Below are 14082 nucleotides of genomic sequence, written 5' to 3'. Positions count from 1 at the left end.
TGGACACAAGGATAGCAACAACACCTGGGCAAAAATATGACTCCAAACCAAAACTTTCCAACCATGCATATAGTTCTGATAAAGAGGAAAAGTTTGAATAACATATTTAATATTTTTCTATGCTTTTTTTGCCAAGGCAGAGAAATTGCTTAACAACTGTTCCATTCTCCAGCATTTAACATACCTGAATCGAATTCTGCTTTTTTGCAAAAAAAAAAAAAAAAGTGGCACAATAGTCAAGAGCAGTGGTTCTCAGCTGGACCCAGATGTGGGTCACTAATGTACGTGAGCAAAAACAGTGGCTTAGACTTTTTGATGCATGGAAGCAAACATCTTCCACAACTTCCACATTGCGTGGAAGTGTGTGAAATCATTTCTAAAATCATAAAAATGACTGTAAAGCCTTGTCCTCTCCAATGTATTTAGGGGCTATCTATCACAGGTGGAAACTTAAGACAACATACATAATTAATATCATTACTGTTTTATTGTGCAAGACTGACAACTGTACAACATTGGCTGGATGACATGGAACCACTTATTTCTGACTGGTCCAGTAATATTCTGCAATTGTTTCCAATGGAAAGATTAACTTATATCTTGAAAGGAAACATCAATATGTTTGTCAGCATTTGTGACCCCATGCTTAATTACATCGGAGAGGACTCAGCTAAAACAATAATGAAAGGCTTCGCCATCATATGATATGATATGATGTACTTGTTGGAACGGTGCTGATCCCAAAGCGTGTGGGTGTGTGTCTTTGTGTGTGTGTGTGTATGTGCGTAGTTGAATGGGTATGATTGTGAATATGAATGATGAGGGTGAATATGAGGGGTGGGGGTAGTTTTCTTTGTATATTTAATTTGTTTTCTTTATGTAAGGCGATGATTGTTATTTATTATGTTTGTGCAGTGACATCTTAATGCTCCTGTATATGAATACAGAACAACTAAAATGAAAACTAAATAACATGAAAGAAAGCAAGTAAACATCTATCCATAGACCTTACTTGACCTTGTTTTGCAGTGATAACAAGTACATTTGGCTGTTAACTGGAGATTTTGACTTATTTATCTTATCGTGGTTTTCCAATGGTGCAATGCATTCATTTCTCTGGATTCGTAGTAAACAACCAAACTGTGCATGCTATCAGGGGAAGAGGTGTAAAATCAAGTGCATGCATGCATGTCTGTGCAGGACTTCTGTAATGATGTGCTTTTAAAACATGTTTGTTTTTGTCCCGTCTCTCTGCAGAGTCATGTGTTTTTGTTCCATCTAAGGTCCAAAATGCAGAATTTGTCATCAAATACATTTAATGGCTGGAAATTTTGGGAATTGGGGTCATGGGTTTTCATCAAGGAGGCAAAGAACCAAAACTGTAGGGGCCACTGGTTTAGAGCCACTGGTTTAGAGCCACTGGTTTGGAGCCACTGGTTTAGAGCCACTGGTTTAGAGCCACTGGTTTGGAGCCACTGGTTTGGAGCCACTGGTTTGGAGCCACTGGTTTGGAGCCACTGGTTTGGAGCCACTGGTTTGGAGCCACTGGTTTAGAGCCACTGGTTTGGAGCCACTGGTTTGGAGCCACTGGTTTGGAGCCACTGGTTTGGAGCCACTGGTTTGGAGCCACTGGTTTAGAGCCACTGGTTTAGAGCCACTGGTTTGGAGCCACCTGTACATAAAAACAAAAACATGTGCAAACAAAGAAATATGCGTATTAATGTGTAAAACAAGCTTTTATGTAGAGAGGCCTGTATGCCATAATTAATCAATCATCCACTTTTCGCCCACTTTTGGGTCTCCACCCACAGGTTAGGAACCATTACTCTATGATAACAGTTTATCAGTATTTTTGTATCAAGTCTCTTGGTAACTTTTAGTGCCATTCTCACACTGTAGGTTTAATTAGAAACTATTTCAAAGAGCTTTAAATATTATCTAAGCTCATTTTCGGGGTCAGCCTGGTCTGAGAATGACGGAAATAACGTCAGTATGATCTGATCTGTTATTTCAACAGAAAATTCTTCAAACAATCCGTTAAAACATGCAGCGAGGACACGAGGAGTAAAGTTCTGAAAGGATCAAAAACTGAGCCATAATGATTTAAACTTTGGTGTAAAATGTTCAGAGTTATGGTCACTTTAAAGACTCTAACAGGCTCTGCCAATGCATGAGAAAAGAAGTTTATGTAGTCATAAGAATCATAACTTTCCATGAATATTTCCATCTTTAAAGAAATCTTTAATTACTAAAATAACTCTTGGACGTTTCTCACGTCTCCCTGAGTGAAGGAAGCTCTCTGGAGGAGATTTGGAGGGTTTAAAGGTTTGAGAGAAAGAGTTTGGGTTCAAAGCTCCTCAGGAAGGTTTTCAGAGTTTCTGATCTTCGTCTTCATTTCAGTCTCTGCTCATGGATTTAAATTTACGAGCAAAGGAGTCACAAACGGCGCCTGGTGCTGCTTTTCACGCACAGAGACATTTGAAGTGCTCATGGATGAAAATCTGCAACACTTTCTGAAGTTTAACTCAGAGAACAGTGGGATTGGATTTAAAACTTAGCCTGGATCAGTGGTTTTCTACTGGTGGAGCCTCAGGATCCACTACCACCTCCAGTCTCAGACAAGGCCGTCCACAAGGAGGGATAATAGGGTCCTTTCTACTTTTAAGCACAAACAGCCTAATTTATACTCAGCATTTATTTCAGCAGCAAAAAACCAACCATTTTTGGTTATTATTGTTGCAGCCAGTGTTTAATGAAAAGGACAGGAGTTGTTCCTGTCGAGTCTAAAATACTGGCACCAACACAACGATATGATGCTCCATTCTGATGTTTTCACATCAGGCTGTGGAACTTTCTGACACGCTGCTAACCTGAAAGTTGTTTGTGATCAAATAATTTAAGTAAATATTACTTTTTAAAAAAATAAGGTTTTTGTATTACTTAAGTCATTTTGGTGTATTCTACTATTATAATGTGACTGTAGAGTGTACTTGTTGTTTTGAGTTGAATTAAGTTAAAATTTCTATTTTTTTAACTTAAACTTTGTAATAATATCAAATGCTTCAAGGTGTTGAATTCTGCCTCGCTGGTTGAATTCAAGCTTGCAATTCAAGCGATTTCCTTGTTCAAGCATGTAAGACAGAAGCTAAAGAGACCGGTTTCTCCCTCACTTGGTTCTAAGCATCTTGCACTGTAAAACGCAACATCATATGACAAATCTGCAGTTTTCCCAGAATGCCGTTGGGCACTAAACCTTTATGCACTCTGCTGCTGCTGTTTTGGCCAGAACACTTTTGAAAAAGAGATTTTTAATCTTAAAGAGGCTTTCTCCTGGTTAAATAACGGTTAAATAAAATAAATTAATAAAATGCACCATGAGTGATGTTGCTGTCTCAGTTCCATAGGGGGCGATGTTAACATCATTAATGTCTATGAATGTTGGATAGCGCACTGAGATTCATGAAACATCAACTACTGGTTCATTGGGTGTCCACCTTAGGTGAAATGTTAACTTTAAAAAACTTTTACAGAGAGTACTATCTGACGTTTTAAGTTAAATCAACTTGTAATTTAGTGCAATAGGCTTAAACTAATAAGTGCAATAATTATGCAAAGCAATTGACTTTGCAAAAGATTTTGAGTTAAATCAACTTTTTTTTTTAGGGTTTCCTCAAATTTTTGAAGTAAATTCAACTCATCCGGGTTTAGAGTGCAGGGCCTCTCAGGGCCCAGACGTCTCTGAGCGAGCCTGATCACAGAGCTTTATTTCTGAAAATGAACAATCTCTCAGATTTATTCATTTTATAGTACTTTGATATAAGAGAATTAACCCCTTAAAGCCTGAAAACACAAATTATAGCCAGAAAATTCTCATTTTTTGAAACTGAAATGTTTATTTCACTTTCTACTGAAATCCAAAAAAATCCAAATTTCCATGAAATATAACATACAGTGCTTAACCAACATATCAGACCACCTGTCATATCTGTCTCAGAGACCATCCAGCATCATGAAGTGCTTTAATGCCGACTCTTTCATTTTCAGTCAGCTCTCCACGTTTTACCATTTTGAACAGGAATGAGGAATTTCAAACTGAATTCACCCAAATGTGAGCCGGCTCACTGGGCTTCTCTTAGAAGTCAAAAATGAATCAAGCATAACATTCAAGCACTAAAACTCATTTTTCTGTTCAGGAATGACAGTAAATAACTCTAATTTAACATTAATCAAGAAATATTAATGTGCTTTACTATTTTTTCAGTGTTTTGTAAATCAGTAAATTTGAAAATTCATGGCTAACAATAATAATTCTATTTTAGCATTAAAAATATCATTTGGGTTAAAGAGCTTCTACATATTGGTGTATTAACCATTGCAGAAACATCAAAAATGATTTTGGTAATTACCAATGCTGTTAATTTAGGGCAGCTGTGGCAGAAACCTGACTTTGGTTAGGGTTAGGGTGGTCTAATACATTTGGTAAGAACTGTTTGTATATTTTTTGTATCTCATTTGATATATTAGGTGTTTCTGGTAACTGATAATCTACTTCAGGGCATTTTTATCATTTATCAGAATGTATTCAGAATTTTTTTTTTTTTTTTTTTTGGTAATTTATTGATCCTATTGATGAGATAACATTCAACCACTAAAACTATTTCCTCTCAAAGTCTTTCAGTTTTCTCCCCTGAAATACACAAAAAATGTGCAACAAAAGTGAAACTTCAGTGGGACTCACTCCATCCCATAGTGAGATGAACCAGTTTAGAACCACTGCCCAACATGTTTGGTTTAAATTTATTTTACGCACAAACACTCAGTGGCAACAGACAGAAAACGTTGAAATAAGCCGCAGACAGAAACCGTTCCTCAGCGCGCTCTAAGGTCAAACGTCACCACGTGATAAAGCACTGCGGACTGCAGAAACGATTGAAAGGACAAAAAAGTCTCAGCTGAGGATCTAGCAGGATGTTCCTGCACGTGACCTTAAACTGCAGCATGAAGAGTGAATCTGGTTCCGGCTCTAGTTTGAACAGAATCTGGAATCTAAACGGCGACGTTACTGAGGAGCGTTCCTTTTACGCACAGCCTCACTGGGACTGCTGGTCCACATTTTATCTCCGTGAATTTTTATTGAAATCAGTTTAATTTTCGACTTTTTCTTTTTATCCCCACTGTCATATAACCCTTCACTGTCTCCTTTAGAGAGCTGCAGAGTTCAGCGCTGGATGATTTTCCATTTATTTAATAATCAGTGGGAAAAGAAGCGGAGTCTCTTCATGCAGGGGACAGACCAGGACTGATCCGAATCGATCAATAACCAATCGATTATTCTAATATACATTCTCTTTACTGATGTTAGTTTTAAATGACTCCTCCTTTCTTTGTGTGTGTGTGTGTGTGTGTGTGTGTGTGTAGCTTTCTAAAACAGTTTAGAGTGTAACTCTAAAAATGAAACCAGATTATAGAAACAGGGTTCAGCCTCTAGTCAGTGTTGCTTCACTGAGAGCACGCGCTCATTTACAGTCAGGAGTGTTGCGTTCAACAAAAATGACCTGATCCTAGTTTTCTTTTTTTTTCTGAGCACCAGCGCTAATTCTGCTTTATTTCTAAAAGCTGAAATCTTTAAATTGTGATGTTTCTTAAATCTAGGTGTTGATCTTGTGTGTTTTCTCACAGGCTATCTTCTAAAAGTACTAAATGTCAGTCTGGCTCTGTCCGCTGGTGGATTCAGTGATGTGTGATTTTAGAAATCTCGTTAGAAACACAGGCCGTGTGAAAAACAATACATCAGTTATTTTTAGATAGCGTTAACGTGTTTTTTCTTATTTTTACATATTTAATCTCAATAAAAGTCTTTTGACGTCGAGATACCCGAGATAGAAACAAAGAAGAAATGAAGATCATCATTAAAATCTTTAGTGGATGTTTATTCCTCCTGTTCATCGCTCATTCACAGTAAAGAGAGGAATCCTGAAGAAAGGAAGAGAAAAAAGTCAAAGTTAGAAAATACCAAGCTTCTAACGGGATAATCGATAACAGATCAGATCAGTGAATCTTCCCTAGGGCTGGGCAGTTCATCCAAAAATGAGATAAATCATAGAACCTCCTGTCTCCAGGGTTGCCACCTTCAGAAAATGTGGCAGAAAATCTGTAATTTTCACACAAACTGAAGACTAAAAGCTGAAGATAATCTTGGGTTTGGATCCATAAAGCTCAGAGAAAGTTGTAACAGTGACAAAAAGCTGTGATTTGTGTGAAAATATGGAGGCTGGAGTATCAGTGCATACCTATCTGTGTTCCTGTGAACTGATTTAAATGAATGAAAATGTAATTTGTTTAAAAAGTTGTGGAGTAAAATAGCGCCACCTAGTGAGCACTGCTACTGTTAGTAAAGGATACAACACATTTCTCATAGTCAGGCTGAAATGTAACCTCTGTGTTTGCTCTGTGTAACTAAAGGGACAGTCTGTCTGTTTTTAGCACAGATTAAAGTGAGCTGAGAGGACGCGGCTCAGGAGAACAGATAAGGTGGAAGAGGAAACAGCGCTGAGCTCCAATCAGAAAACACTCACTGACCTGAACAACTTTTCCTTTGGGTCATGACTGACTGTTTTATTTCTGTGTAAGTCTGTGCTTTTTTGTTCTTTTCTATCCATGTATCTCTGTATTAAAAAATAAAACCCAATTAAAAAAAAGTAATGAAAAATAAATATGGCCCGCTGCAATTTCAAATCACAAAAGGTGAAATATTTCTTTGGCCTGAAATTTGTGTTAAAAGCCAGTTTAAAACTTCTTTTTTTTTGCAGCAGAGATGTTATGTATGATATATGCAAACATTCAGGCGGCTTTTATTTTAGAATAGTCAAGAGAAAATCCAACATCCTTCATTTTTCTACTTTTTTTCTGATCAAATATAAGAATGACAAAAACCTTCAGTGTAATAATTCATGTCTAATTTACAATACGAGTCAAAATCATCAGAATGAGACACTTTTACCCTCCTAAGACCCTGCATCCACATATGAGGACGTCACATTTTTCCTACATTATAAAAATCATTTTTGGTTTTAGAGTTGATGTAATAATTGTTCAGAATGTCTGATTCAAGTTTAAGATATTTGCTTGAAATGTTGGGATAAGTTGCTGTTAGGATATTTTAGGGAATCTGCTTTAAGAGGATACGTTTGTATATTTTAGAGGGTTTCATGGCTTTAAATTAATTTAATTTTTTAATGCATTTTCATGGGAATATGGGGAAATTCTGAACAAATTTTTGGGAAGTTGGATTGGGAATTTGGACTTCAGGAATGTCCTTTGAATTTTTCAGGAATTTCCATGGAATTTTGGGGGATTTTTTTATTGGATATTTCAGGCTTTATGAAGAATTTTCACCAAAAGATTCGAGTACTAACTGAAGAAATATTTGGGCACTTTAAAAATATGCTTAATAATTTTTGAAGACTTTTTAAAAATTATTATTATGGATTTTTGGGGGATTTTGGAAAACTTCCAAGAAATTCCTGTTCAACGACTAGACTGATATTTTAACTTTTCTGACTGTATTTATTTCAAATAAGTGGGAGAAAATAAAATAATAAATAAAAAATAAATAAAAATGCTCTCCAAACAAAGGCTCGGGTCTCAGGAGGTTAAAGGATTGTTCCACTTGTTTTAGGAATTAAAGAAAGTTAAGGAATAATTATAATAATGATCTGATAATTGAATATCAGATTACAATTACAATACTGGGGGAAAAATTGCAGTTAGATTATTTTTTCAAATGTATCAGTCCTATTTGTGATCAATAGATTAAACTTTTTTCATTAAGGGGAAAAAACGGCCAACCACACTTTTAGTTTTTATAATGCGGCTGTTGTTTTTGTTTTACCATCATTTATCAAAATTATTTCCATTTTATGTGAATAATGTCTTCATTTTATTTTTAATGCATGTTTAAAATTAAATATTCATAATAAAATAAGATTTTTATTTTATTTTGTTTATCTTTATATAATTTTTTATTTTTTTTAATTTTTTGCGTATGTTTTGGGGCCCTGCATTTAATGCCAAAAAGACTGATCAAAAGTCCTAAAATTCCCTGGTGATAGAGATAAGGCTGAGCATGTGAAACTTTTTTATTTTAATCGTCTATAATAGAAAATTTAAAAAGCCTCTTGTCCTCTGAGGTCTGTTATTCAAACTTTATTTTAATCTTAAAGAAATCACGACAAATAATCTCCTTTTAAAACTGAATTTAAGCCACAAAATACTCTGATAAATAAAAGTCACAATAAAAACGGACAGAGAATAAAAGCTTCTCATTTATCAGATTCAGATTTGACCTAGAAACGGAGGAAGCGTCGCTGTTTGTCGAGCTGCTGCAGACAGAGAGTGATGAGAGTCTCTCCTTCTAAAGGTTTTATTTCTTTTATTATGATAAATAATAAAAAAGTCCAGTTTTCTTCTCTGGAAGTTTGGAACACGTAAACAAACCTCTGTGCTAAACAGACTCTCTCTCTCTCTCTCTCTCTCTCTCTCTCTCTCTCTCTCTCTCTTGTGGTCAGGGTGGGGTGGGGGGGCAGGCTGGCCCCTGAGGGTCAAGGTCAAGTTTAACACGGAAACAGAGGGGGGGGGGGGCAGACAGAGAGACCGACAGATGTAATGAGCTCAAGTTCAAGGCCACCACACACCTTGAAGCTGCTCCCGTCTCTGTGTCTGTGCGAGCGCGTGCGTGATGACGCAGGAGACGCCTCTGTGTCTCGGCGATGGTCACCGGCTTGGCCCAGTATAACCAGTTCAACCAGGATAAAGACAAACACCCAGGCTGCTCTCGGTCAATCATTAACTGGAATAAAAAGCACAGAAGAAGAAGAGGAGGCTCATCAGACATGATCATGATTTATTCTTCAAAATAAGAGCCTTTATAACGGGAGCTTTTCAAAATAAAGGTCACTTTCTCCTCCGGGAGCGTGTTCATGTCCTCCATGTCCTCCATGCTCAGCTGAACAGATTCAAGGAAAGAAACTAAACTTTTAGACTGATGAACAAATAATAATAATAATAATAATAATAATAATAATATTAATAATAATAATAGTATTCATTATGATACTAATAATAGTAATGATAATATTAATATATTAATAATAATAATAACAGTAATATAATCATATGATAATAATAATAATAATATTAACAATAATAATAGTATTCATTATGATAGTAATAATAGTAATGATAAAATTAATAATAACAATAATAACAGTAATAATAATCATATAATAATAACAATAATAATAGTAATATAATGATAATTGTAATAATAATATTAATAATAGTAATAATAATGATAATAGAAAAAATAGTAAAATAATAATATAATGATATAGTAATAATAATATAATAACAATATGGTAATAATTTAATAATGTTATTTATATTACACTTCTAAAAATAGATGTTTACAAAGTGCATTAACAGATATAGCAAAGGCATAAATTCATTTTTTTTTTAAATAATTTTATTCCTGTTAATTTTACTCCCAATTACTAGAGCTGAGCGATTTTGGAAAATAATTGAATTGCGATTGTATTTAATTTTTTAAAAAATGACAAAAATGAAGAAGGTAGGATTTTTTGTTGACTATTCTAAAAAGATGGTACTCTAGTGATTGAATGATATGTCATGGATTACATCTGCTACAAAAAAAAGTCTAAACCTGGTATTTTAACACAAATTTCAGCTCAAAGAAATATTGCACCTTTAGAGATTTGTATTGCAGAAGGTCATATTGAGATTTAATCTAATTTTAGATTTATTGCCCAGCCCTACCACCAACAAATCATCAAATGACAAATAAATGTAAATAACAATTTTTTGACTCCAGCAGAACTGATTCTCAGTCTCAGCCCAAACTGAAAGCAAACATTTCTGATAAACTACAGTAGCAGGATCTCAGTGTTATCACAGTCAAGTAGAGTTGGGGGGGGGGGGTATAGTTCCTATGATCCCAGACCCTTTAGTCCTTTCACACCACTGATTTCTCAGGTGGACTGTCAGACCCTCTCTCTGATAAACCAAAGCAGAGCTGTTGGTCCAGTATTTCCAGAAATGTCTCTGTTGGCATAAATCTACCTGAACTCCTGATCCTGACCTCTGACTCTGTGACATCCATGCTTTTATCTTCTCTTCAACATTTAAAGTCTGTACCAGGGTCAGACCTTTAGCGGTGCTCAGCTCCTAAATCTGTGACCTGTAGACCTGTTGACCTGTAGACCTGTAGACCTCCTCCCCGGTCTGAAGATCTGATTTCACTGAACAGTTCTAGTTTTATTAATAAGAGAAGGCGAACAGACACATGCAGTAACCAACAGGCTTTTATGCACAAACCCATTCATCCATTTTCTATACCCCTTATTCCACTCCGGGTCGGGGGTGGGCTGGAGCCTATCCCAGCTGTCATTGGGTGAGAGGCGGGGTACACCCTGGACTGGTCGCCAGTCAATCGCAGGGCTGACATATAGAGACAGACAACCAGGCATGCTCACATTCACACCTATGGCCAATTTAGAGTGATCAATTAACCTAATGAACATGTGTTTGGTGGTGGGAGGAAGCCAGAGCACCCGGAGAGAACCCACGCGTGCACGGGGAGAACATGCAAACTCCGCACAGAAAGGCCCTGTTCGAGAAGCGAACCAGCAACCTTCTTGCTGTGAGGCAACAGCGCTAACCACTGCGCCGCCGTGCAGCCCCTTATGCACAAACCTTGGGAAGGAAGCCAAAGATGGTTATGCCTGTAAAGTTTCCCACTTTTCAGGTTATCAAATTAATATAAATAAATAATTTTAAGCCTGTAGAAAATTCTCCTCAGTGGAAAGCATTTTATCAACAAGGAAGACTTTTACGTGTTATAACGCTGCATCTGTAACACAACAGCGACTTTTACCCAATTAATAATCCCTTCACTTGTGAAGTTTGATTGGAAATATTATTGATCATCACTATTCAACCTGATCGCTGAAGATTCAATCTGCACGATTACCTGGCCCCTAATATTTCAGAGATCGTCTCTGATATCTCAGCGTCTGCAGAGGGACTCCAGCTCTCTTTAGAAAGGCTCTAACTTCGACTAAGAGCTCTAGCTGCACGTTTTCCTGCATCAAACCTGCAGTCTAGATTTAATAGATAAAGATAAACCCTATCTATTTAGTCTGTCTGTTTAAATCAGCGAACAGGAGTCTTCCTTAAAACTCTCCAGGTTAGACGGGACATCCTGGAGTTACATTTGGACACATGAGCGCTCCGTTCACATGAGGATTAAAGACGCAAAAATCCATACAAATAAAAATCACCCCCATATAACAAGGGGGGTGCTGGAGATATGATCATCTGTCTGTGTCTCTCATGCACGAAATTCTGATTTAATCCCAGAGATTATCCCTGGATAGAAGCCTCTAACCTGCTGGATTGATATGCTGCTGCATGTTCACACAGCAAGAACATTTTACTACGTTCAAAAATAATAAACAATGCAACAAAAGAAAAATAAATATGAAGTTCACAGTCTACAGTAAAGAACCATTGCAGGTCAACCTGAGTCATCCTGATGATCGTCCAGTATGATCTACACGTTTGAACCGGCTCTCAGAGCCGTCTCTCACAGGCACGTTAACCTGCACTCACATCGTTTAAACTACACTCTCAGGTGCTTTAACCTGCACCCACAGGTGCTTTAACCTGCACCCACATCGTTTAAACTGCACCCACAGGTGCTTTAACCTGCACCCACATCGTTTAAACTGCACCCACATCGTTTAAACTGCACCCACAGGTGCTTTAACCTGCACCCACATCGTTTAAACTGCACTCACAGGTGCTTTAACCTGCACTCACATCGTTTAAACTGCACTCACAGGTGCTTTAACCTGCACTCACATCGTTTAAACTGCACCCACAGGTGCTTTAACCTGCACCCACATCGTTTAAACTGCACCCACAGGTGCTTTAACCTGCACCCACATCGTTTAAACTACGCCCACAGGTGCTTTAACCTGCACTCACATCGTTTAAACTGCACTCACAGGTGAGTTAACCTGCACTCACAGGTGCTTTAACCTGCACTCACAGGTGCTTTAACCTGCACTGACAGGTGCTTTAACCTGCACTTACAGGTGCGTTAACCTGCACTCACAGGTGCGTTAACCTGCACTCACAGGTGCTTTAACCTGCACTTACAGGTGCATTAACCTGCACCCACAGGCGCGTTAGCCTGCACCCACAGGTGCCTTAACCTGCACCCACAGGTGCCTTAACCTGCACTCACATCATTTAACCTGCACCCACAGGTGCGTTAGCCTGCACCCACAGGTGCATTAACCTGCACCCACAGGCGCGTTAGCCTGCACCCACAGGTGCGTTAACCTGCACCCACAGGTGCGTTAACCTGCACTCACATCGTTTAAACTGCACTCACAGGTGCTTTAACCTGCACCCACAGGTGCGTTAACCTGCACCCACATCGTTTAAACTGCACCCACAGGTGCTTTAACCTGCACCCACATCGTTTAAACTGCACCCACATCGTTTAAACTGCACCCACAGGTGCTTTAACCTGCACCCACATCGTTTAAACTGCACTCACAGGTGCTTTAACCTGCACTCACATCGTTTAAACTGCACTCACATCGTTTAACCTGCACCCACAGGCGCGTTAGCCTGCACCCACAGGTGCCTTAACCTGCACCCACAGGTGCCTTAACCTGCACTCACATCATTTAACCTGCACCCACAGGTGCGTTAACCTGCACCCACAGGTGCGTTAACCTGCACTCACATCGTTTAAACTGCACTCACAGGTGCTTTAACCTGCACCCACAGGTGCGTTAACCTGCACCCACTGGTGCGTTAACCTGCACTCACATCGTTTAAACTGCACTCACAGGTGCTTTAACCTGCACCCACAGGTGCGTTAACCTGCACCCACAGGTGCGTTAACCCGCACTCACAGGTGCTTTAACCTGCACCCACAGGTGCATTAGCCTGCACTCTCAGGTGCTCTAACCTGCACAGCATGGCTGTATTAGAAAGCAACATGGTGATAGCCTTGCGCATTCAGCTGTTCCTATTTCAGGGTGAAGATTTTTACCAGAAACATTCCTTTCTAAAATGATGTTACAGAGACTTTTAGACTTTCAGGTTCATTTGAGGGTTTTATTCAGTGAGAGGAGAGGAGGGAAACGGCTGCAGCATGGTTTTTTTTTCTTTTTAAAACCTTTTGATTAAATAGGAACATGCACAGGAGGATGCAGCGCTGGATTTAATGTACAGAAATTCTTGGTATAAAAAGAAAAAGTGGATTTTTTTTTCAGAAAATGCTGACTAAATGCACTCAGAGACATGAGTCTAAACACGCTTTTAAAGATCTTAGAGGAGCTCTTCACCGTACGCGCAGAATTAACCCTTTTTATTCTGAGTAGTCCTGTTGTCCAAAGGATCCAAAATAACTCCCCTTCATTAACACTCCCCAAATAAAGATGCTTAATTTAAACCCACTGATTTTCATGAAGAAACAACGTCTTAATCATCACAGTCCTAATGATTATCAGAAATACTGCATTTTCTAACTCAGAAGTATATTATTATCATTATTAATAACTTTATGCATTATTGGAAACCAGATCTGCTTGCAGGAGAAATGTGAATGGTCCCAAACAGAGATAAGCTTTGAATGCATTCAGTTAAAGGCATTATAGGGATATTATGTATTTTTATTATTTATTTTATAATGAAGAATTCAACTCATTAAATAATGAATAAACAAATAAATAAATCTAATAGAAGAGAGTTAAATTTGTACAAACTCTTGTTTGGTATTTTAACCAGTAGATACAGATCTGTGTGCAAGGAGTGCAAAGAATGCTAAGTAGACACGTTTTGAATTATTAAATATGCCATTATTTTACATGTTTAGCAATCACTAAAGCCCTTTATATCTGTGTACATAAATATGTGCATGCATAAACAAACATTGTGGATGAATAGGAGAGAGGGAGGGGAGGGAGTGTCTTATGATTAAAT

The sequence above is a fragment of the Cheilinus undulatus genome, linkage group 21, assembly GCF_018320785.1.
Source record: "Cheilinus undulatus linkage group 21, ASM1832078v1, whole genome shotgun sequence".
NCBI lineage: Eukaryota > Metazoa > Chordata > Actinopteri > Labriformes > Labridae > Cheilinus > Cheilinus undulatus.
Note: the sequence above shows the minus strand (reverse complement) of the source record.